Source organism: Lissotriton helveticus, chromosome 5_1 (assembly GCF_964261635.1).
Source record: "Lissotriton helveticus chromosome 5_1, aLisHel1.1, whole genome shotgun sequence".
NCBI lineage: Eukaryota > Metazoa > Chordata > Amphibia > Caudata > Salamandridae > Lissotriton > Lissotriton helveticus.
In genome coordinates, this window is record NC_136065.1 from 1,155,446,747 (window position 1) to 1,155,470,254 (window position 23,508).

A 23,508-nucleotide genomic window follows, 5' to 3' on the forward strand; every position below is an offset into this window, starting at 1 on the left:
ACGGTCACCCAGGCCCTCGTCACCAGTCGACTGGACTACGGGAACAACCTCTACGCGGGAACCACAACCAAACTCCAGAAAAGACTCCAGCGCATACAGAACGCTTCTGCACGACTTATCCTGGACATCCCTCGTCACAGCCACATCTCTGCCCATCTGAAAGACCTGCACTGGCTCCCTGTCAGCAAGAGGATCACATACAGACTCCTCACCCACGCACACAAGGCTCTCCACGACTTGGGCCCGAAATACGTCAACAGCCGCCTCACATTCTACGCACCCACCCGCCAGCTCCGATCCGCCAGCCTCGCCCTCGCCGCCATCCCACGTATTCGCAAATCCACCGCCGGAGGAAGATCCTTCTCCCAACTGGTGGCCCAGACGTGGAACTCCCTCCCCACCCACCTACGACTGACCCAGGACCATCTCTGCTTCAGGAAACAACTCAAGACCTGGCTGTTCGAGCAGTAGCTACTCCCCCCCCCCAGCGCCTTGAGACCCTAGTGGTTGAGTAGCGCGCTTTACAAACTTGTTTGATTTGATTTGATTTGATATCTCTATATTTCCATGTAGTTTCTTTACCTAAGCTAACATCAGAACGGCCAATTAGAGACCGTGGATGACGCGGCATTGACAGCACCACTCCATCTGTAGTGCTCTTAATTGTAGCCACGGAAGAATTATATCATGCAGGATTTTCATTTTTAAATTTTTTGGACATATACTGTTTGCCAATGGATATTCCCTGTACGTTGTATCGTACTGTCTAGAGCTGCCTGATGTAACTCGAGCTTGTAGTATTTTTTCTATCTCTAACGGGACTGACGTCTTCTTGAGGCACCACGTGATTGCACGTTACGTGCTGTGTTGATGCGCCTGTCGTGTTAGTAGGAACCACCTTAGGCGGCCCATGGGAATTTTTTGACTCTGAACCCTGTTTTTCATCCCAACAAGTGTACTGGAGAGCTAGGTATTTAACCATATTTAACAGCTTACCACCTATATTGAAGCAGGCAATTTCCTCCATCAGTCTCAGTCTGGTTTAAGGGCTGGCTTCTCTACCGAGTCTACCCTTCTTGGGGTTTCTGAGACTATTCGATGCCAGGTAGACAGAGGGGAAACTGTGGCACTCATCCTACTGGATTTGAGTGCCGCTTTCGACACGGTTTCCCATTCCATCCTTCTTACTGCCATTAAGTCCATCGGCATCAGTGGCTCAGCCCTCGGTTGGGTGGCCAGCTATCTCTCTGACCGCACGTTCCAAGTTTTCTCCCCTTCCTCAGCTTCTAAAATCCATCACTCCACTAATGGCGTCCCTCAGGGCTCTATTTTGAGCCCACTATTCTTCAACTTATATGTTAGACCACTTGCCACCATTGCGGAACAAGCCGGACTTATCATTTATTCTTACGCTATTTCTGGCTATCAGCTGTCTTCAGCCAGGATAGCTTGACTCCAGTGGTGTGGAGAACACGGGACTCACGTCTGAGCATACCCGTCCCACTCGGGGTGACAAATGCAAAAACAACAGTTGATGGACAGAATGCAGAACAATGTCATACATTCACCCCAGTACAGAGATCTGGGCCTAAATTCATTGTTTTTTTGCTCACCACACCACCCCAATTCAGACATGGCCATATGCAAATCAGCGTTGACACTGTGCCTCGTGGGAACAGTCCAGCCCGAACTGCCAAGCCATGTCTTCCGTGGACCGGAATCAAGCATCCTGGGACCGGTTTCTGGCTATCAGCCGTCTTCAGCCAGGATATCTTGACTCCAGTGGTGTGGAGAGCACGGGACTCACGTCTGAGCATACCCGTCCCACTCGGGGTGACAAATGCAAAAACAACAGTTGATGGACAGAATGCAAACAATGTCATACATTCACCCAGTACAGATATCTGGGCCTAAATCCATCGTTTTATTGCTCACCACACCACCCCAATTCAGACATGGCCATATGCAAATCAGCCTTGACCCAGTGCCTCATGGGAACAGTCCAACCCGAACTGCCAAGACATGTCTTCCTTGGACCGGAAGCAAGCATCCTAGGACCGGTTTCTGGCTATCAGCCGTCTTCAGCCAGGATAGCTTGACTCCAGTGGTGTGGAGAGCACGGGACTCACATCTGTTGTTTTTGCATTTGTCACCCCAAGTGGGATGGGTATGCTCAGACGTGAGTCCCATGCTCTCCACACCACTGGAGTCAAGCTATCCTGGCTGAAGACGGCTGATAGCCAGAAAACGGTCCTAGGATGCTTGATTCCGGTCCAGTAAGGACATGGCTTGGCAGTTCGGGCTGGACTGTTCCCATGAGGCACAGGGTCAAGGCTGATTTGCATATGGCCATGTCTGAACTGGGGTGGTGTGGAGTGCAAAACAACGATGGATTTAGGCCCAGATCTCTGTACTGGGGTGAATGTATGACATTGTTCTGCATTCTGTCCATCATCTGTTGTTTTTGCAATAGTCTCACAATAACGCATCAAATGATCACGTTGAAATTAACGTGATGCCAAAAAAGTGAGAAACACAAATGCGAAAAAAGTGGCGACGTCCCAACCGGCGGTGCAAAAATCAGCGATAACCAGCGTCAAGCCAGCAATCCCCACACGCCATGCGTGAAAATGCACCAGAAAAGAAGTTAAAAAAAAATGGTGAGATGACAATGTACAAGTACTACCCCACATCTGTGATGTAGAACAAATGTCCATTGCCCCACATCAAATAGGCATCACCTCACAAACAGTCACAATGTACATTGGCATGCAGTCTGCATTTAAACTGCGCCAATGCGGAAACATACTTGGAACACACTGTGAAACCGCATCTCCCTTTCACATTGCAGGGGGACAATCAACACCTCCTGCAAAGAGACGTGTCATGTCCATGATCAGTCAAGTATGAAAGCATGGACAAATGCAGGGGCAGTGATTCCCCCTTACGTAAATGTAGCTCATGTTGTGGGACATGAGTCACGGTGCATCCCTGCACCATGGTGGTACATAATTGACCCCAAAAGAAGCCCTGTTGTCACTTGTAGGTCACAAATGACAGCGAATATGTAATGATTTGGGACACATGTGAAACGCCGAAGAGTGGGATTCCGTACTATCTGTGACACATAGAACTGGCATTTCAAATACGTGACACCCTAAACAGTCGATCCGTACAGAGGTGAAACATCCACCATCTATCATCAAATTATGGAATCGTTAGCACCACATGTTGCACTTACACTTGTCTGAGTGATGTGCTTGTACAGATGAGTGACATACGCTCAGGGATTGTGTCTTGGAATGCATTTATTTGCACATGCTGTGCCTGTGGTTATTTTGTACTGTCCCATGATTGCTAAGGACTGTGACAATGTGACAATGATGGTGTTCCTACGGGCTATTCCTGCTGCAGCTGCAGTAGGGTGTGGTCCACCTGCCTCATCTTCCTCTTCATCGTCTGGTGCAGCGGGCACTTTTATCCATGGGGCATTGGTGCGTACACATAAGTTATGCAACACACAAAATGCAACGATCATCTTGCCACGATACCTGGGCTGTACAGGAGCCTACAACCGGTGATGTCCAGGCATCTGAAACGTGACTTCAACATGCCAAATATGAGTTCCACGATGCCCCTGGTGCGTTTGTGGGCCGCATTCTACTGCCTCTGGGCATGTGTGTTCGGGGCTCGGATGGGTGTCATCATCCAAGCGCAGAGTGCATATCCTTGATCACCTGTGACAGTGCAGAGAGATATCAGTTAATAGTTCATTCTGCATGATGTTTTGGCAGGCTCACTGGTATATTGGTGTGTGTTATGTGTGACTTAGTGAATCTTGTATGACATGTACTGCATGTAGCAAATGTACGGCATCAATGTGTATTACTTAGCCTCATTGCTGCTCCTCCATCCCCCTGGCCCATTTACAATTGTGCATAGTGCAGTTGCATCACTTGCACTCCCACGGCACACCGTTGTCATGCCTGTCTGCGCATGTCCACAAGTCTGACAATGACACTGTGATGTTGTACGCTGAAGGTGGGCTGCCACATGTCTGTAGGCATATGGTAAGGATAGGGCGGACACAGATGTAGAGTTCAGGGCTGGCTGAACTCGCCATGTGGTTGAGGGTAGACCTTTGGCTTATGCTGCAGGAATAGCGACACTCACAACAGTTGGCATGTATGATCCCTGACCCAGAGCGGCCTTGTGCTCCCTCATTCCCCCCTTCGGCCGAGCCCACACTCCAGGGGCATGCTACATAGCAACATTGTATATTGCGGGACGGGTGGCGCCGGCACTACAACAGAGACACACGCATTAGTTACTTCCTTGGCAAGGCCTAAACTTAACCACGCCCAGAGCCCAGGGTTGATTAACCACACCTCTGTGCTGGATGGGTGTGGAGTGAGCATAAGCCACCCCTCAGGGGCTGGCTGGTGCTGGCAACAACTACAACAGTGATCAGACAATCAGATGTTCAAAGTTCAAACAGCAAGAGTCCATGACTAGAGCTGCGCAGAGTTAGTGGCCCAGGATGCACTGCGGCTGGCACAGATATACCACCACTGGATGGTGACTTGTGTTGCACTGAGGTAGGGTCACGTGACCTCAGCGGGTCCTCGTTGACGTCCAAGGAGAATGTCGTGGAGTGTTTTTGGGGACAGTGGAAGGTGTCTTCCTGGGCATGATGCAGAGGGCAGAAGCCAGCAGAAACAGGCAAATGGAGGAGTGGAATGCTACAGCCTTGTTTTTGCCACCAAGTCAGTATCAGTGACATGATGATGAAGACCACCCCAGGCCATAAACTCAGCCACCACCAAAGTTTAACCAGACAGTGTCCATGAATGCCGGGGCACAACGTTAGTGGCACAGGAGCTGAAAGGGGATGCAGGCCTGTACAATTATATAAACTCTGCCATAAATAAATCAAGACTCAATTTCAAATGTTTGACATATTTAACCGCAGTGTAGTCCGGAGGCAGTGGACAGCAGAGGCACACAGCCACATGTTGTTGGATTGCGATGCACAGAGCCAGTGACACCAAGGCAGTTGTTGGTAGTGTTCGATCACCTCTGTAACGATGATCCTTTTTTTCCTATGGACTGAAACATGTCTTCCTCTTGCATCCCTCCTTGTGTGCAATGATATGTACTCTCCCATTGAGAAATCAAGACTCAGTTCCAAATGTGTGACCTACTGGACTGCAGTGCGGGCCGAAGGCAGTAGTCAGTAAGGGACCACAGACATGTGTGGTTGGAATGCTATGCACAGAGTTGGTGGCACCACATCGAAGGGAGTACAGTGATATCAAATGTCCCATGAATATATGAACTCGGCCATCAGGTTATCAAGACTCAGTTCCAAATGTGTGACCTACTTGACCGTAGTGTAGGCCGGAGGCAGCAGTGGAGTACGTCAACAAGAAAGGAGTACTGCGGGCTTGTGTCGCGGAGGCTGTGATGGTCTGAGGAGGCTGCCGAGGTCACGGGCCTCTGGCTTGCGCTGGCATGTGGTGGGCCCTCTTTGACACACACTGGTGTCAGCAGGTGAGCAGTGAGGCCTGGGTGCACAGGGGCGGGCAACACGGGTCCAGTCGCCTGCGGCCCGGGGTGCAGCAGGTGCACAGGATTGCAGGCAACACCACTCATGGCATCGGCCTCGTGGTGGGGTGGGAGGCGCTGCCCTGGCAGACACGTTGGCCATTCCAGAAGTGTAATCACCTAGGTCCTCAGGATTGGGTAATTATGAACACCACCCTGACGCTATTGTCAGTTCAATGACACAGGACAGACTTGTTGGGTCAAGTAAACCAGATTTAATGATTCACAGAACTGCCATATGGATACAATATCGCACAGAAATGTTACAGGGTTTTAGATACCCCGTGGAGGTGCTAGACCTCTCCGTCCAACCGTCCTCTGCACGAATGCCGGTCCCGGCATTCACCAACAGAGGGCACCGTGCTAAGCAGTGGCCGGCAATGCCACTCGAATACTTGTGCAAGTTTTCCACTGTACTCCCGAGTTCGTCCTCCGCATTAGTGTCGGTCCCGACACTCTCCAACGGAGGGCAAAACACAGAAACAATGGCCTGTTCTGGTTTGGCTCGGTGACCCTCGAAATAGGGCTGTAACAACCAACGCCAATGGGTAAGGCGTTTAACGCGCTCGATAATCCTCGAGCGGGGACTAAGCACACTGTATAATGAAAGTAAGCATCCTTCACGCTCGATAACCCTCGAGCGGGGACTGCGCACAATGTACAATGCAGGTAAGCGTCCTTGACGCTCGATAACCCTCGAGCGGGGACTGCGCACAATGTACAATGCAGATAAGCGTCCTTCACGCTCGATAACCCTGGAGCGGGGACTGCGCACAATGTACAATGCAGGTAAGCATCCTACAGGCTCGATAACCCTCGAGCGGGGACTGCGCACAATGTACAAAGCAGGTAAGCGTCCTTCACGCTCGATAACCCTCGAGCGGGGACAGCTGCTGCTTGGTGTCAAAGCCCTCGAGCGGGGATTGCGGTAACAAACCACTGTGACACAACAACAGATAGCGGGACACGTATCCCGAAGAGCGATGTCGCTTCCCCTGCTTCTCTACCCGCGGGCAACAAGGAATAAGTCCTTTCCCGAAGCACAGGCGGTGTGTTCCGACAACGCGAACACGGAATATCCGACGCCGTCCTCTGCCTCCATGGTCCGTTTTATGTCGGCGCGAACTGCGCATGCTCCGTGCGTTGCCCTCTGGGAAACGTAGTTCTTGGCAGGTTGTTCTGGGGGTTGTAGTTCCACGAACGGAACTATCCTAGCGGCGTGTTGTGGACCGGTTTGTGTCCTAACAAGAAGAGACTCAAAAAAGAGGGAGGAACCCTTCTATTTGAAGATAGGGACAGGGTACATACAGATTGGCAAAACTAGAGTGCCCCAGTGTGTAAGCACCAGTGTGTGTGTGTGTTTCCATATTTTGATTTATCCCCACAGTTTGTTAATTCCAGTATAAGGTGGCTCCAACGAAGGTCTTCAAATTGTGGGTCTTTACTCACCGGTATGTACACTTTGAAGAACTTGCCCATTTAAACATTAAACATATAGTTGGCCCATGACCTTAATCCATTTTTATACATCATAGGCATTAACCGTGGGTGATACTATTTATGAAATCCTATCTCCATTTTTTCCTGCCTACACTGATGTATAGTCAAACTGCAAGTAGGCGTAACCTAATTGCCAAATGAGGTATGATTATCCAAAATATCTAATAACTCTTTTTAGGATATTGGTTGGACCAACTTGTAACAACTTTAGAAAAATTATGATATCTAAATGCTATAGGTGATTATTAGTATTACTTAATGCTGTATGTATCTTCATTGCAACTACAATGAAATGTGACTGCAATTTACGTTTCTCATGAGATGTTTAAATAAAATAAAGGGGATTAACTTTGTTTATGAGTACCATTTAGATTGTACAGGCAAACAACATGGAATGTGGTTTTAAGAGAGGCTGTCGTCAGCAGCACTAAAAAGTGTTAAATACTAAAAAATAATAAATAGTTTTTTACCATTTAGAAAACTGTCCTGAAGAAGGTGAAACATCTCTGTGAATCACCGAAATGCAGCGTCGACTTTCTTTTCTGTATTGTAATCATGAAATGTTAATTGTTCTTTTAATATTGTATCGATCTTATGTATGAACTATTTTTAAATCCTGTGTAATAAATTGTGAATTTGCATTTTATATTATTGAATTTTTCGGTTTTTATCATTTCGTGTTTGCTGACATTTTGATTTTTGATACTGTTGGACAATGTTAAGCCAATCCCCTTTATAACTAGGTACTCTGCCTAAAAAAACACACACACACTGGGACACTCTAGTTTTGCCATTCCAGAAGAGAACCACGCCCAGGGCTACGTGATTTTTATTCACACCCCTAAGCTGGCCTGGCATACACTGGCCCAGCCCACTCCGCTCACGCTTAAAGGGGGGACATAACAAGCCACATTTCCTCATTCTTCCCCACTGGCTGGGGTGACATGGTTGCGTCCACTGTCTACTACACTCCATACAACAGCAGTGTATGTCGACATGGATATGTCGGTGTTCTGCATACTGCAGTCTGTCCAGCACATCACCCCACGCTTGGCATTGTGTACATTCTCATTAATGGGCCACTTGCCCTCTTCGCACATGCCTGGATCTCACCTCTCCCCACATTCTGCTATTGTGTGGCTGAGGTGCCATGCCATTGATGGCCCATGCACATGGCTAGCCCATGTTCCCACAGTAAGTTGTGCTGTCGGGTCTGGTGGATGGACATGTTGTTTGGCATGTTGTATGTGAGTTTGTAACCTGCATTACCAGAGTTGTGAGTTGCATGATTGTGGAGTTGGGGTGTGTGGTGTGTTCATTTGGTATTTACCAACTAGCAGAGCATTTCCGTAGGTGCCATCCTGGAAGCACCGGTTTATGATGGACTGTCGGAAGATGTAGGAATCATGCACACTGCCTGGGTAGTTGGTAATGACATTGCTGAAGAGTCCCCGGTGGTCCACTATTGTCTGCACATTGATGGAATGTGTGTGCTTTCTTTTGCAGTAATTGTGTGCAGTGTCTGCAGGGGGCACAAGTTGGACAAGTTTGCCGTCGATTGCCCCCAACACGTGCGAGAAGCCAGCTATGGCGTAGAAGCCTTGCTTGGTCTCCAGCTGTTTCTGCGCAGTGTGGTGGAAGTAAAGGTACGGGGGTACCAAGCTGATGATGGCATCCAAGACAGTTGTGAGGTACTCTTTGATAGAGCTGGCTGTGAGACACCTCCTACTCTGACAGTTGTTGGTTGGAAGGTGCCAGAGGCCAACAGATGCAGCACAGCCAGCATCTTTGTCTGCGGAGGGATGTTGGCTGTCTGCTGTGTTTGTACCTCAGTCTGTGGGCAATGATGTTCAGGATGTGAAGGATGGTTGTCCTTTGGAGCCTGTAGTGGGCAATGACATCCTCTGGTGTTAGGCCTGTGAGGCTGGTGCGTTTTCTGAAGGTCCGCTGTCTTTGTCTGCGCTGCCTCTGTGGTAGTTCGGCAGGGGTGCGGGGGTCGGTGGGCTTGGGGGTGGTGGCGGTGGGTGTTGTGGCCCTCTTGGTGCTCCGAGCTTCATGATCAGCAGCTCCATGGCATCTGCTGTTCTTATGATGTGGCTCTGGGCTGGGCTCCCAGTTATGGTGCAGGTTTCGTCTGACTTTGCACCATCTTGGAGCAGGTGTTAAATCCCTGCTGCAAATCAATCAATCAATCAATCATACTTATAAAGTGCGCTACTTACCCGTGAGTGTCTCAAGGCACTGGGGGGCGCTATCGCTCGAAGAGCCAGGTCTGGAGGAATCTTCTGAAGGTGAGCAGGTCTTGGGTCTGTCGTAGGTGGGTAGGGAGGGTGTTCCAGGTTTTGGCGGCGAGGAAGGAGCAGGATCTGCCGCAGGAGGTCGTTCGTGGATGCGGGAGACGGCGATGATGGAGAGACTTGCGGAGCTGAGCTGGTGGGTGAGGGTGTAGAAGCTGAGTCTGCTGTTGAGGTAGGCTGGTCCGGTGCTGTGGAGTGCTTTGTGAGCGTGGGTGAGCATCTTTAAGGAGATCCTCTTGTCGACAGGGAGCCAGTAAAGGTCTCTCAGGTGGGGGGTGATGTGGCTGCGGTGGGGGACGTTGAGGATCAGTCAGGCGGAGGCGTTTTGGATGCGTTGCAGTCGTCGCAGGTGTTTGGCCGGGCTTCCTGTGTAGAGTGCGTTGCCGTAGTCCAATCTGCTGCTGGCGAGGGCCTGTGTCACCGTTTTTCTGGTCTCGGTGGGGATCCACTTGTAGATCCTGCGGAACATGCAGAGAGTGTTGTATCAGGAGGAGGAGACGGCGTTGAACTGTTTCGACAGGGAGAGGGAGGAGTCGAGGATGATTCCTAGGTTGCGTGCATGGTTGGTGGGTGTCGGTGCTGTTCCCAGCGTGGTCGGCGCTGCCTCTGTGGTAGTTCGGCAGGGGTGCGGGGGGTCGGCGGGCTTTGGGGTGCTGGCGGTGTGTGTTGTGGCCCTCTTGGTGCTCCGAGCTGCATGATCAGCAGCTTCATGGCATCTGTTGTTCTTCTGGTGTGGCTCTGGGCTGGGCTCCCAGTTATGGTGCAGGTTGTCGTCTGACTTTGCACCATCTTGGACCAGGTGTTAAATCCCTGCTGCTAATCAATCAATCAATCAATCATACTTATGAAGTGCGCTACTTACCCGTGAGGGTCTCAAGGGGCTGAGGGGGGGGGGGATGCCGCTATCGCTCGAAGAGCCAGGTCTTGAGGAGTCTTCTAAAGGTGAGCAGGTCTTGGGTCTGTCATAGGTGGATAGGGAGGGTGTTCCAGGTTTTGGCGGCGAGGAAGGAGAAGGATCTGCCGCCGGAGGTCGTTAATGGATGCGGGGGACGGCAACGAGGGAGAAACTGGTGGAGCGGAGCTGGTGGGTGGGGGTGTAGAAGCTGAGTCTGCTGTTGAGGTAGGCTGGTCCGGTGCTGTGGAGTGCTTTGTGAGCGTGGGTGAGCATCTTTAAGGAGATGCGTTGCAGTCGTCGCAGGTGTTTGGCTGGGATTCCTGTGTAGAGTGCTTTTCCATAGTCCAATCTGCTGCTGATGAGGGCCTGTGTCACCGTTTTTCTTGTCTCGGTGGGGATCCACTTGTAGATCCTGTGGAACATGCGGAGAGTGTTGTAGCAGGAGGAGGAGACGGTGTTGAACTGTTTCGACATGGAGAGGGAGGGGTCGAGGATGATTCCTAGGTTGCGTGCGTGGTCGGTGGGTGTCGGTGCTGTTCCCAGCGTGGTCGGCCACCAGGAGTCGTCCCAGGCTGAGGGGGTGGATCCGAGGTTGAGGACCTCCGTCTTGTCCGAGTTCAGCTTCAGTTGGCTGCCTCTCATCCATTTGGCGACGGCCTTCATACCCTCGTGGAGGTTGGTTTTGGCGGTGTGAGGGTCCTTGGTGAGGGAGAGGATGAGCTGGGTGTTGTCGGCGTAGGAGATGATGTTGAGGTCGTGATGGTGGGCGACGTGAGCGAGGGGGGCCATGTAGACGTTGAACCGCGTCTGGCTGAAGGATGAGCCGTGGGGTACGCCGCAGGTGATGTCGGTGGCTTCAGAGCGGAAGGGGGGGAGGCGGACACTCTGGGTTCTGCCAGAGTTGAAGGATGTGGTCCAGTTCAGGGTCTTCTCTTGGATTCCGGCTTCTTGGAGGCGTGTCTTTAGTGTGCGGTGGAAGACCGTATCGAAGGCGGCTGACAGGTCCAGGAGGATGAGGGCTGATGTTTAGCCGTTGTCTAGTTGGATCCTGATGTCGTCTGTGGCAGCGATGAGGGCTGTCTCAGTGCTGTGGTTTTTTTGGAATCCGGACTGGGATGGGTCTAAGATGTCGTTGTCCTTGAGGTAGCAGGTCAGTTGCGTGTTGATGATTTTCTCGATGACCTTTGTCGGGAACGGGAGCAGGAAGATTGGCCGAAAGTTTTTGAGGTCCTTGGGGTCCGCCTTTGGTTTCTTGAGTAGTGCGTTGATTTTGGCGTGCTTCCAGCTTTCCGGGAATGTAGCTGTCTCGAAGGAGATGTTGATTACTTTCTATTGTTTGGGTGCGATGGCTGTGTCTGCTTTGTTGAATATGTGGTGTGGGCAGGGGTCTGATGGGGATCCTGAGTGGATGGAGTTCATGGTATTGCTTGTTTCGTCGTTGTTGATGTTGGTCCAGGAGGTCAGGCGGTTGATGCGGTGGTGTTCATAGGGGGGGTGGGGTCTGATGATGTCGGGGTGGTTGTGGTGGTGTTGAAGCTGTCTTGGATGTCAGCGATCTTGCGGTGGGGAAGGTGGCCAACGAGTCGCACAGTTCTTGTGAGGGCGGGATGTCATTGGAGTTGGCGCTGGGGTTGGAGAGTTCCTTCACGATGCTGAAGAGCTCTTTGCTGTCGTGTGCGTTGTTGTCCAGGCGGGCTTTGAAGGAGGATCTCCTGGCTAATCTGATCAGATGGTGATGTCTGCGGGTGGCAACCTTGTGGGCTGCGTGGCTGTCTGGTGTTCGTTCGTGGCGCCATTTCTTCTCCGTTTTCCGGCAGGCTCCTTTGGAAGTCTGGAGTTCTTCGGTGAACCAGGTGGCTTTCTTGCTGGAGGGGCTGTTGCAGGGTTTCTTGAGCGGGGCGAGGGTGTTGGCGCAGTCGTTAATCCTTTGTCTGAGGTTGCGGGCGGTGACGACCGGGTTGGCAGTGTCTGTGGGTGGGTTCTGGGTGAGGATGGGGGCTAGCTGGTTATCGGTGATTTTGTTCCAGCAGCGTCGGGGCAGCTGTTGGGTGTGGTGGTGCGTGGTGGGCTTCTTGTAGGTGAAATGGGTGCAGCGGTGATCCGTCCAGTTGAGTTTGGTGGTGCCTTCTTGCATGTTTTGGGATTCTTATCGCCGATCTGGCTGGTTGTTGAGATTGTTGCGGAGTGGTGTTTTTGCAGCTTTTTACACGGGAACAACTACTCTGCATCTCATTAGCGTTAGTTGCCGGGGTCATCTGTGGCGATGTTTTTTGCTGCTGCTATCGCAGGTATACTGGTGAGATGGGCTGTTAGCACCAGCTTGTGAATGGGGCGATAAATGTATCGCCACTTTGGCTGCAATAAAGTGCCGATAACTCGTCGATAGGTCTTTGAGAATATGCCCCATAGATAGAGCAAAGAGGAGAAATAAAAGTGGAGCTCATTTACACGAAATGCAACACCCACGAAATGCCATTTTCTTGCAGGATAATGTTAGAAAGGGGCCCATATTTAAAAAGCCATGAAAAGTTATGCAGGGTGACTTTAACTGTCCTTGTAAATGTAGGCAGGCACTCTTGGCCGTGGATGTGTCTAAGAAAGTGACGCATCGGCGGCGCAATGGGCTTGTAAAAGAGACCCTAGATATGCATCTAAGACACGAGCTAGTGAACCCAAGCATGCTTGGCGTAACGTTATTGTAGCAATGAAAACCGATTTACAAATGATTAAACTGATTGGGGGCGGTGTTGTTGTAATTTTATAGCAAACATAAATATTAGTAGGTAGAGTACTTTGCACACTCTCTATTTTTGCATTCTCCAGTTCTGAGTCGTTCCTTTTTTCAGCCTATATTTTGATGTCTATATTTTCACATGGACTCATAAGAACGTTCTTAACAAAGTCTGAAGGTTCCGCCTGAGGCAAGACATCAGCAACTATGGCTCCTGGCAGCTCAGGTGTAACAAGTTCTTCAACTGAATCCAGCCCTCTCAGTGACTTTATTAAAGTGGCTACAAAGGGAACATAATCTGTTTGAAGACTCTCTCCGGCTGTACGATTCCCCGCTGGGGTCTCTGCCGCCAGCGCCGCTCCTTCTTCCAGCCGCGGCCTGAATTCAGAGCAGACGAGGAAGACGTCACACAGCGGCCTGCAGAGCGCGAGCTGGAGCAGGGCTGTCCACCTGCACACATCCGAAGCTTTCATGACGAAAAGCAAACAGGAAAAGCGCTCAGGACAGAAGGAGTGGGAACAAAAGGGCAGTACACAGTTATTGGCTGTGTGCATGGCTCAGCTGACTGTTTATATTACAGGAAAATACCTGTCAGTTTAGGGGTGAAAAGAGGACGGCAAAGAAGCAGCTTAATGAAAACTTGTTGCCATTGAGTTATGAAGGAGCACATGCATCCATGTTTTAGCTCTTAATTGGTAATACAATGAGTACAGGTGCCCTACAAACCCGCATCAAGCCCACCCACTGCTGGAATTGAAAAACCTTTACTATTGGAACCCGTAAATGGGGATTCAAGATGTGGGAGAGGAAAGGGGTGAAGTCATTAGGGGTTGATTCATGAAAAGCAGAGTCTGACAGTCAACTTGTGCATTTAGTTAAAAAAAATCTACTGCAAGGAAAATGGCAACAAGGACAGATGTTACAGTAACTCTATTCTAGTTTACTTAATTGGCAACAAAGAGGCTGCATTCTAGTATACCTTACAGGGAAAAGACACCTGCTGCAAAGATAATTTTGTACCCAGCACATTTGAGGGAATTATAATAGCAGTCAGATAACTCAACCAGTGAACACAAATCAGGTAGAGTTCTGGGTTTTGTCCAGTCACAGTTTTGACTCATAAAGTAGAATAGAGGGTTGATGAACATGCTGCAAACACACCATATAACATGCTCTTCACAGCTCTGCATTTTATTGAGATAGGTAAGTGGACTACTGCTTTTGAGACTGAGATCATTTTGTTACTTCCAGTTCATAAGTTGCACTCTTTCTAATATTGCGCATTGATTTATTTACTAGCATCACAGAGCTGCATGCAAACTCCAAGTCATAAGTTTAAATCCTTATTTTTTCTCAATCTGTTGTTATTCTAAGATTGTATGGAAGGGTTTGTTTGGGGAGTAATAAAGTCTTATTAGCACAGACAACCACAGTCAGTGCATTATGTTTTACATCCTATGCGTTTCTCCTGACCATTCACTCTTCACATATGACATCTTAAAGAAGGGACGATATGCAATTCATACCCCATATTACGCTCATCGTCTTATGTAACATTTCCGGTGTATACACATCTCTTATGTAGCAGGTTGAACAAAATCAAAACCTGCTTCTAAGTCATAGTTTCTATAAAGTACAGTGAAGTGAAAAGCAGTGTGCCCTTGTTTCCGTCCACTATATTGACATCTAGATAAAAGGGTTTAGATAGCTCCCAACCAGGCCAACACTTGACCAAAAGAAGGGCTATCTGTAGGTTGCTGCTCTAAACAGTAGGTAGATAACATGTGGTTGCTGCTGAATTATGTCTAGTGTCAAATTCAGCATGTTTCCCTGGGTCAGCGGGATACCAGATCTGGCTCACAAATAGCTGCCAGAACTAGAATCTGGTGGGATCACCCTACCTTCCAGCACTGCATGCACCTATTACAATGGCTGCATAGTCTTAAATCAACCTTATAGCTTTTTCATCATCTCTCAGATATCCACAGCCCCTTTATCTTACTTTTGCAGGTTTGTGCTTTCTCCCATTGCAATGTTTTTTTTCGGTCTTTTTCGTCCCACTTCCTGATAGTTTATGGGGTTTACTCTCTTTTGCTTGCAGTCAATGTTTGATGAGGAAAAGTAAGTACCGGGCCCCAAAAATGAATGCAGAGTGGCCCTATTAGCAACCACGGGCTCAAATTAAGCACTGATCTTAGTAATGTGGGATTGGCTAACTAGGGCAGTAGGAGCTATACACTCCTATTGGGTAGGCTAAAATGGCAAAGAATTTTATGATTCTGAGGTGAACTGTAAAAAAGTGAATTCCAAGAAGCACAACAGCAAGCCTGCCAACTCACACAGTGCCAAACAATATTGTCTCCTTTTACACGGTCATCTGGTGAACAGCCAATACCACACGATGGCAGGGAAAATGAGCTGGAAAAATTAACCAATTCAAAGAGTGGATTTCCAGCTCCTATTTGGAGGCTTTATCATCTAATGCACATCATGGGGAGTGAAAACACCTCAGGACATCGGCACCAGGCTTCGCAAGCTTGTTTTTTGGAGGAGAAAGTTAAGGGGACAGTAGCAGTACATCTCTAGTAGTTCTCTACACAAGGCCCCCCCTCCAATGCCACACCCTTTATCACACAATAATTTTTAGGTCGAGCATTCGAGACCTCTTGTATATACTTAGGACTTGTCTACTTCCACGTAGGGACTTTTTTCTGTTCAATTGCCTCTATTTAACTGTTTTGATAGAAAATGACCAGCAAAGGTCAGTAAAATATCAGAATTGCTTTCTGTTGAGGGACTTTCTTTTTTTACCTTTCTGACAACTGCCTCTATTTAACTTTCTTGATAGAAAACGACCTGCAGAGGTCATTAAAATACCAGAATCACTTTAGCATTCTCTAGATTCCAGTCCATAGAAACTGTCTTCTCCAAGCACCCGTAGAAAATAATGTTTTTTAAAATCTTGTATTTTCAGTGATATGACCACCGAATGCCCTGCTTTTATATTAAAAACAGAGCTTTGGACTATACCATTTCCCACTGAAAGGCAATATTTCTCTCCAAGTGTTCCCATACTTGGCGTGTTACCCAGTTTGGTGCTTACTTTCCCTCCATGTTAAAGAACACTAGATGTTTGCAGCACCCAGGCTAATGTACTGCACAGCTAAATAAATATAAGGTCCCAAAGGCGAGACCGATTGCATTGCAAATTTTTGGTTTAAAAGTTGATAGGTCTGAAACAGATGTGGTGAGAAAATAGTGATGCATTGCTGCTAGGTTTCTACCAGATATGTCCTTTCAAAGACTAAGGGACCGATTACGATGCCGTTAGGATGGGGATTGGAAGGGATTCGGTATTGTCGAATTCCATTCTAAACCCTGTTTCCTACCGAATCATACAGTTTTCCCAATGACCGATTACGATGCCCAGAAACTGTTCGAGCACACCGAATCGGTTACGAGAGGCATCCGGACAGCCGGAGTCTTTCAGAGCCGATTCGTACAGCTCTATGGACATGATTTCCGGACGAGCGATTACGATGACCGATTCGGTCAGCCATTCTTATTCCATTTGCCTGAGATGAAACGGCTTTGGGGGCTCATTGTGGGCCCCCTTTCACCCGGAGATGTCCGAATGGCGCCCATGGGGGTACCCAAGGGACCCCTCTTTCCAACCATGCACAATGTGGTAAGGCAAGACAGTCTGCGCCCGTCAGCGTCCCGAAGGTGTCTGGCGCTGGCCATGTTGTCAGACCAAACGGGATCCTAGAACAGCGCTTTCAGTATGGCAGCTCTCCTCTGTTCAGTCTTGGCACACAGATGAAATGAATGGGCAACATCGCTGATCCCGGGAAGATACTGCTTTTAAATGTATGTGCTGCAATTGGGGTCTAATTCATGATGACAAGATAACTCCCATGAAAATTGCTAATACCACAGGGGGGTTGCCAAGGTTTGCATGGGCAGAATTTGCGATTTCGCAATAAGCGTATTTGCGTGAATTCGTAATCGCAATTTGCAAAAATCCGCCAAATTCCAAGAGCTTGTGAATTGTTTTTTTTTTGGGAGTTCGCAAGATTTTTTTACGATCGCGAACATGTTGTTTCCACTTAACCAGCCTGCTCGCGATGCCTTTTTCCTGTTTCGGGTCGCAATGACGTGTTCGCGTTCGCAATTTCCTGTTTTGGGTTGCAATGACGTGTTCTGAAACTGGGATGGTGCAATGAGCTAAAAAACGGTGTTGGATCTAGCCCTGATCCCTTGACTGGGTGAGAGTACTCTGCTTAATTCAGAGACTCTGTCCATCACCACCCCTTGTTGTAAATTATTTTGTCCACCCTAAGCGTGGAAGGGTATACTCAGATGTGAGTCCCTTGCTCATTGCACCATCAGGATTCAAGCAAGCCGGGCCGAAGACGCCTGAAATGGCAGAAACCGGTCCCCGGAAGCTTGTTTCCTTCCCAGTATAAGAATTGGCTTTTGTAGTCTGGTCTGCCCTGTTCCCATGATGCACTGGGCCAGGGACAGACTAATTTGCATACAGCCAGGTTCTGAAACTGGGATGGTGCAATGAGCTAAAAAACGGTGTTGGATCTAGCCCTGATCTCTTGACTGGGTGAGAGTACTCTGCTTAATTCAGAGACTCTGTCCATCACCACCCCTTGTTGTAAATTATTTTGTCCACCCTAAGCGTGGAAGGGTATACTCAGATGTGAGTCCCTTGCTCATTGCACCATCAGGATTCAAGCAAGCCGGGCCGAAGACGCCTGAAATGGCAGAAACCGGTCCCCGGAAGCTTGTTTCCTTCCCAGTATAAGAATTGGCTTTTGTAGTCTGGTCTGCCCTGTTCCCATGATGCACTGGGCCAGGGACAGACTAATTTGCATACAGCCAGGTTCTGAAACTGGGATGGTGCAATGAGCTAAAAAACGGTGTTGGATCTAGCCCTGATCTCTTGACTGGGTGAGAGTACTCTGCTTAATTCAGAGACTCTGTCCATCACCACCCCTTGTTGTAAATTATTTTGTCCACCCTAAGCGTGGAAGGGTATACTCAGATGTGAGTCCCTTGCTCATTGCACCATCAGGATTCAAGCAAGCCGGGCCGAAGACGCCTGTAATGGCAGAAACCGGTCCCCGGAAGCTTGTTTCCTTCCCAGTATAAGAATTGGCTTTTGTAGTCTGGTCTGCCCTGTTCCCATGATGCACTGGGCCAGGGACAGACTAATTTGCATACAGCCAGGTTCTGAAACTGGGATGGTGCAATGAGCTAAAAAACGGTGTTGGATCTAGCCCTGATCCCTTGACTGGGTGAGAGTACTCTGCTTAATTCAGAGACTCTGTCCATCACCACCCCTTGTTGTAAATTATTTTGTCCACCCTAAGCGTGGAAGGGTATACTCAGATGTGAGTCCCTTGCTCATTGCACCATCAGGATTCAAGCAAGCTGGGCCGAAGACGCCTGAAATGGCAGAAACCGGTCCCCGGAAGCTTGTTTCCTTCCCAGTATAAGAATTGGCTTTTGTAGTCTGGTCTGCCCTGTTCCCATGATGCACTGGGCCAGGGACAGACTAATTTGCATACAGCCAGGTTCTGAAACTGGGATGGTGCAATGAGCTAAAAAACGGTGTTGGATCTAGCCCTGATCTCTTGACTGGGTGAGAGTACTCTGCTTAATTCAGAGACTCTGTCCATCACCACCCCTTGTTGTAAATTATTTTGTCCACCCTAAGCGTGGAAGGGTATACTCAGATGTGAGTCCCTTGCTCATTGCACCATCAGGATTCAAGCAAGCCGGGCCGAAGACGCCTGAAATGGCAGAAACCGGTCCCCGGAAGCTTGTTTCCTTCCCAGTATAAGAATTGGCTTTTGTAGTCTGGTCTGCCCTGTTCCCATGATGCACTGGGCCAGGGACAGACTAATTTGCATACAGCCAGGTTCTGAAACTGGGATGGTGCAATGAGCTAAAAAACGGTGTTGGATCTAGCCCTGATCTCTTGACTGGGTGAGAGTACTCTGCTTAATTCAGAGACTCTGTCCATCACCACCCCTTGTTGTAAATTATTTTGTCCACCCTAAGCGTGGAAGGGTATACTCAGATGTGAGTCCCTTGCTCATTGCACCATCAGGATTCAAGCAAGCCGGGCCGAAGACGCCTGAAATGGCAGAAACCGGTCCCCGGAAGCTTGTTTCCTTCCCAGTATAAGAATTGGCTTTTGTAGTCTGGTCTGCCCTGTTCCCATGATGCACTGGGCCAGGGACAGACTAATTTGCATACAGCCAGGTTCTGAAACTGGGATGGTGCAATGAGCTAAAAAACGGTGTTGGATCTAGCCCTGATCTCTCGACTGGGTGAGAGTACTCTGCTTAATTCAGAGACTCTGTCCATCACCACCCCTTGTTGTAAATTATTTTGTCCACCCTAAGCGTGGAAGGGTATACTCAGATGTGAGTCCCTTGCTCATTGCACCATCAGGATTCAAGCAAGCCGGGCCGAAGACGCCTGAAATGGCAGAAACCGGTCCCCGGAAGCTTGTTTCCTTCCCAGTATAAGAATTGGCTTTTGTAGTCTGGTCTGCCCTGTTCCCATGATGCACTGGGCCAGGGACAGACTAATTTGCATACAGCCAGGTTCTGAAACTGGGATGGTGCAATGAGCTAAAAAACGGTGTTGGATCTAGCCCTGATATCTTGACTGGGTGAGAGTACTCTGCTTAATTCAGAGACTCTGTCCATCACCACCCCTTGTTGTAAATTATTTTGTCCACCCTAAGCGTGGAAGGGTATACTCAGATGTGAGTCCCTTGCTCATTGCACCATCAGGATTCAAGCAAGCCGGGCCGAAGACGCCTGAAATGGCAGAAACCGGTCCCCGGAAGCTTGTTTCCTTCCCAGTATAAGAATTGGCTTTTGTAGTCTGGTCTGCCCTGTTCCCATGATGCACTGGGCCAGGGACAGACTAATTTGCATACAGCCAGGTTCTGAAACTGGGATGGTGCAATGAGCTAAAAAACGGTGTTGGATCTAGCCCTGATCTCTTGACTGGGTGAGAGTACTCTGCTTAATTCAGAGACTCTGTCCATCACCACCCCTTGTTGTAAATTATTTTGTCCACCCTAAGCGTGGAAGGGTATACTCAGATGTGAGTCCCTTGCTCATTGCACCATCAGGATTCAAGCAAGCCGGGCCGAAGACGCCTGAAATGGCAGAAACCGGTCCCCGGAAGCTTGTTTCCTTCCCAGTATAAGAATTGGCTTTTGTAGTCTGGTCTGCCCTGTTCCCATGATGCACTGGGCCAGGGACAGACTAATTTGCATACAGCCAGGTTCTGAAACTGGGATGGTGCAATGAGCTAAAAAACGGTGTTGGATCTAGCCCTGATCTCTTGACTGGGTGAGAGTACTCTGCTTAATTCAGAGACTCTGTCCATCACCACCCCTTGTTGTAAATTATTTTGTCCACCCTAAGCGTGGAAGGGTATACTCAGATGTGAGTCCCTTGCTCATTGCACCATCAGGATTCAAGCAAGCCGGGCCGAAGACGCCTGAAATGGCAGAAACCGGTCCCCGGAAGCTTGTTTCCTTCCCAGTATAAGAATTGGCTTTTGTAGTCTGGTCTGCCCTGTTCCCATGATGCACTGGGCCAGGGACAGACTAATTTGCATACAGCCAGGTTCTGAAACTGGGATGGTGCAATGAGCTAAAAAACGGTGTTGGATCTAGCCCTGATCTCTTGACTGGGTGAGAGTACTCTGCTTAATTCAGAGACTCTGTCCATCACCACCCCTTGTTGTAAATTATTTTGTCCACCCTAAGCGTGGAAGGGTATACTCAGATGTGAGTCCCTTGCTCATTGCACCATCAGGATTCAAGCAAGCCGGGCCGAAGACGCCTGAAATGGCAGAAACCGGTCCCCGGAAGCTTGTTTCCTTCCCAGTATAAGAATTGGCTTTTGTAGTCTGGTCTGCCCTGTTCCCATGATGCACTGGGCCAGGGACAGACTAATTTGCATACAGCCAGGTTCTGAAACTGGGATGGTGCAATGAGCTAAAAAACGGTGTTGGATCTAGCCCTGATCTCTTGACTGGGTGAGAGTACTCTGCTTAATTCAGAGACTCTGTCCATCACCACCCCTTGTTGTAAATTATTTTGTCCACCCTAAGCGTGGAAGGGTATACTCAGATGTGAGTCCCTTGCTCATTGCACCATCAGGATTCAAGCAAGCCGGGCCGAAGACGCCTGAAATGGCAGAAACCGGTCCCCGGAAGCTTGTTTCCTTCCCAGTATAAGAATTGGCTTTTGTAGTCTGGTCTGCCCTGTTCCCATGATGCACTGGGCCAGGGACAGACTAATTTGCATACAGCCAGGTTCTGAAACTGGGATGGTGCAATGAGCTAAAAAACGGTGTTGGATCTAGCCCTGATCTCTTGACTGGGTGAGAGTACTCTGCTTAATTCAGAGACTCTGTCCATCACCACCCCTTGTTGTAAATTATTTTGTCCACCCTAAGCGTGGAAGGGTATACTCAGATGTGAGTCCCTTGCTCATTGCACCATCAGGATTCAAGCAAGCCGGGCCGAAGACGCCTGAAATGGCAGAAACCGGTCCCCGGAAGCTTGTTTCCTTCCCAGTATAAGAATTGGCTTTTGTAGTCTGGTCTGCCCTGTTCCCATGATGCACTGGGCCAGGGACAGACTAATTTGCATACAGCCAGGTTCTGAAACTGGGATGGTGCAATGAGCTAAAAAACGGTGTTGGATCTAGCCCTGATCTCTTGACTGGGTGAGAGTACTCTGCTTAATTCAGAGACTCTGTCCATCACCACCCCTTGTTGTAAATTATTTTGTCCACCCTAAGCGTGGAAGGGTATACTCAGATGTGAGTCCCTTGCTCATTGCACCATCAGGATTCAAGCAAGCCGGGCCGAAGACGCCTGAAATGGCAGAAACCGGTCCCCGGAAGCTTGTTTCCTTCCCAGTATAAGAATTGGCTTTTGTAGTCTGGTCTGCCCTGTTCCCATGATGCACTGGGCCAGGGACAGACTAATTTGCATACAGCCAGGTTCTGAAACTGGGATGGTGCAATGAGCTAAAAAACGGTGTTGGATCTAGCCCTGATCTCTTGACTGGGTGAGAGTACTCTGCTTAATTCAGAGACTCTGTCCATCACCACCCCTTGTTGTAAATTATTTTGTCCACCCTAAGCGTGGAAGGGTATACTCAGATGTGAGTCCCTTGCTCATTGCACCATCAGGATTCAAGCAAGCCGGGCCGAAGACGCCTGAAATGGCAGAAACCGGTCCCCGGAAGCTTGTTTCCTTCCCAGTATAAGAATTGGCTTTTGTAGTCTGGTCTGCCCTGTTCCCATGATGCACTGGGCCAGGGACAGACTAATTTGCATACAGCCAGGTTCTGAAACTGGGATGGTGCAATGAGCTAAAAAACGGTGTTGGATCTAGCCCTGATCTCTTGACTGGGTGAGAGTACTCTGCTTAATTCAGAGACTCTGTCCATCACCACCCCTTGTTGTAAAGTGTTCGGGATCGCGGCGTCGCTCGGCCAGCTACCAAAATCTCGTAGCGCACGCGAACAGGGAGGAAAACTCATCAGCGAACGCAGAATCATGGTAAGTATATGCCGCGCGTGCGAGATTGTATTTTTGAAGCGCGAACAAGAAAAAAAAATCCGCCAAACTCGCGAATTGCGGATGTTTGGGCAATGTTGCGCGATTAGCGGATCGCGAAATTGCCAAAAATTCACAAATTCCATCAGCGGAATGAATTTTCTGCCCATACTTAGCCAAGGTCTGTCCTGGAGGCCATTTTAAGGCTATGTTACTCAATACACGTTCCCTGCAGAAACACGTATTTCAGATCTCTGTTCTTCTGTATGAATCTCATTCTGATTCAATGTTTCTCATAGAGACTTGGCTAATGCAGTCCTCTAACCCCACACTCGCAGCACCGATATTTCCCGGCTTTAAGGTCCTCAGGTTGGACCGACTGGTCAGCAAAGGTGGGGGAGTGCCTAGGGTTTCACTGCACCCTATAGGCACAGCAATCTCTTGCAGGACCTTTGATTTACAGGCCCCCTGGCCCCTCAAGTGGCTTTTTGAACTCTATAAATGAAGGTATTCCACCCTAAGCCCTCCGTTACAGCCATTTTATGATTTTGGGTGATTTCAACATCCACATGGATATAACCACAGACCCGGAAGCCATCTTCCTGACTCAATCTCTCTCAGTCCTTAACCTTGCTCCTTTCGTCCTTCATCCTACTCACAATAAGGGCCACAGCCTTGACTAGACCTTTACGAACCTAGAGCTTGAGGTGGAGGGGCCCCTTCCCCCTGACATGGTCTGACCACCATTTGATTAGTTTTACGGTACCTAAGCTAGGAAGAGCTCATCAATCTCCCATATCTAAAAGAGGAAACATGTTCAGAGCCTTCCACTGAGTTACAGCCTCTGCACTTGGGGGGG